The 3,102-nt window shown below is 33.5% G+C and overlaps 1 pseudogene; it reads right to left on the reverse strand.

Annotated features, from left to right (window-relative positions):
- Window positions 1-258: 258 nt before the first annotated feature.
- On the reverse strand, window positions 259-2,046 carry LOC114184286 (soyasapogenol B glucuronide galactosyltransferase pseudogene; annotated as a pseudogene).
- Between the last annotated feature and the right edge of the window lie 1,056 nt (window positions 2,047-3,102).

Below are 3,102 nucleotides of genomic sequence, written 5' to 3' on the forward strand. Positions count from 1 at the left end.
CATAAAAAAACTAGAATACTTAGCAATACTTTAATTTAATTATTTCCTTTTTCCACCATCATTTTCAAATCTGATTTATCAAAAAAAAAAAAAAAGCTATATGCATCCTAATGAAATATTCAACATTTGTTTTTTTGTAAAATATTTCCCTTACATGATAAATGCTTATGACTTTGAAAAGGAGTAGGTTTAATATTTCAGGTTTTAAGTTTGCACATCATGTTTATCATGGGATATTAACAGTAACTTTTCCGAGGATTTTGATAGGAAAACACTTTCATTGCATTGAAATACAGAACATTCATATCAGCATAATAAAGATAAGATATATCAGCATACCTTTATCTCCATCTAACTTTCTATATAATAAAAGGCTAAACAAAGTCTTGGGAACATGATTAAAAAGCTTGACAGAAAAAGAAAATTTGGATGAGATTCAATCTTATTTAAAACCTTCCTCAACTCTAAATGTTTATGTTTGTTTTCTCAGTAGCTTTAGATATCTTCAATGATTTCAGCTCATCTATCAACTGAATCAAGTTGTTGTAAGAGTGTCCACCCTTCTCTATAGTCTTCTTGGAAGCACCACTGAGTTTTCTTGCTCTCATTCTCATTTCTCTGCCCTCTTCTTTCTCCAACAACTGTAACACAGCCTCTGCAATCTCTTTCCTTCCAACCATATCATCTTTGTCACTGAATGCCCAAAACTTGTTTTCCTTAGCTCCCACTGGAACTCCAACCTTCAAAACATCAACCACCAATCTCTCATTGTAAAATTGTTCTGCAAACATAGGCCATGTGATGACTGGCAATCCAGCACTCAAGCTTTCAAGAAGGGAGTTCCAACCACAGTGAGAAACAATGCCTCCAATGGCAGGGTGATTCAATATCAGCTTCTGTGGTGCCCAGTTCCATATGATAAAACCCTTCTTGCTTTCTTTCATCTTATCCTCAAACTCTTGCAGGAAACTGTTATCTTTCTCATTTCCATCCTTTTTCCTGATGACCCAGATGAAAGTATGACCAGAATTTTCAAGCCCATGAGCCAGTTCTACGAGTTGAGCATGATGGAGCCTAGTCAGGCTTCCAAAATTCACATAAATCACAGAGTCATTCTGCTCAGTGTTAAGCCATGTTAGCCACTCTGGCTCTTTTGGAAGCTCATCCTTGTGTTCCTTGTTGATCTTTTGTCCATCATCCTTGTTAGCCCAGGCTGAAACTGGTCCAATGCTCCAAGATTTGATCCCCACTATCCTCTCATGAAGTTGCTCATACTCGCTTTCAAGTTCATGAAAGCTATTGTAGAGTGCTCCATAGCTTCTTCTCTCTGATTCAAACATTTCCTCAAAATAGTACGAGACTTGTTCACGAACCCTTTGCCAGTTTGCTAGCTGTAGAGGGGTCATCTCTATTCTATGTGGAAAATCAGGAATTGTAAACTTGTCGGTATCAGACACTAACCTCTCATGAGGCCTGTGCCTCATGATAGAATGAGTAGCACAGTCGGCTAAGTAGCTTGAGCTGTAAAAGAAGATTCTTGGAATACCAAGTTCTGCTGCGGATTCCACAGTCCAAGGATAACACATATCACTCACAATGCAATCTGGATGAAGATCTTGAAACAGAAGCTCAATGTGACCTTTGAGCATTGATATTCCACGACGGATTCGACTCAACAGTTCTAGGGAAGTGCCATCTTTGATGTTTTCAAGCCCTTCAGGGAGACCCACTTGGGCTGCAGGGAATGGAAGCAGTTGGGTTCTGATATGGTAGCCATGGGTGAAGTCAGTGTCTATGGCGTTTTGGAAAGTTAAAGCATTTGCAGGGGTTGCTATAATGGTGACATTAACACCATGCCTGGCAAATAACCTTGCTGCGTCTATCATGGGGTTCATGTGGCCAGGAGTTGGGTATGGAAGAAAAGTGACATTCAATTGCTGTTGGGCTTCATAATCCATAGCTTTCGCCATGTATGAGCTTCTATTTCTTTGCTTTGAGAGAACTTTCTGTGATACACTGAGAATGCTTATAGAGTTATATAGGCTTAAAAATTGTTAGTAAGAAAAAGATTGCAGAAGCATTAAAGTCCTTATAAATTCTCTTTCTTTAGTCACCTAAAAATAATATTATTAAAATCTTACTGTAAAAGGTATGTTTTTATATTATGAATTGTCAAAATATTAACGTTAAAATATGCAATCGATCCATTTTTAATTAATAAATGTTTCAAATTAGTCATGTGTGGCTAACACTATGTCTTTTAATTGTGTTTTTTATTATTATTTGCACTAATTTATTCTTATAGTCGTTCCCATGTACTAGGTTTACCATTATGTATGTTTAACTCCTTGAATATAATGATAACGAGAATTTGATTATTTTGTAATTTATCTATATTTAAAAACATTTTTAATACATTAAAATTAATATATTTTAAAGACGAAAAGGGTATGTGGGAGAGTTGACACTAGTTAAAAAATAAAAAATAAAAAAATTAAATTAAAAAGCATAAAAAATGTACTCGAGGAAATGCATTTTAATAAAAAATGATTATTTGTGTTTACGTGGACGACCCTGTGTAAGACGAGATACGTAGCATGGTGCTGGCTTCAGCGCAAATCACAAATTAGCGGGTTAGCAAATTAGTACCCTCGTTTATTTAACCGATATCATACGTAAATACGACATGCAGGTGATATGTGATATTTGCAAAATACATTTATTTGAAAATAATTGGATACGTATATATCATATGTATGTATACTGAGAAAGTATACAAAAATTTTAAATACATAATAAATATAAATTTGTTATTTTATAAATAGAAATTAAAATTATATATATTAAATTTTATCAAAATAAAAAAATAAATTATTATTGAGTAAAAATAAAAAAAAATTATATCATATAATAATAAAGATTTTCATAAATTTATTATTTTAAAATTTTAAATTAAAAATGATATCTTTTTTATGTAAATTTTACTCGCATTTTATTAATATTATCTTCCTAATAATATTTTCTAAAAAGACCTCACACCTTGCTTAATCTATGATGGGATTCATACGTCCAGGAGTTGGATATGGAATTCTGCTGGGAAAG

The sequence above is a fragment of the Vigna unguiculata genome, chromosome 5 (genome assembly GCF_037176805.1).
Source record: "Vigna unguiculata cultivar grain cowpea cultivar isolate G323 ecotype 2 chromosome 5, ASM3717680v1, whole genome shotgun sequence".
NCBI classification, from domain to species: Eukaryota; Viridiplantae; Streptophyta; class Magnoliopsida; order Fabales; family Fabaceae; genus Vigna; species Vigna unguiculata.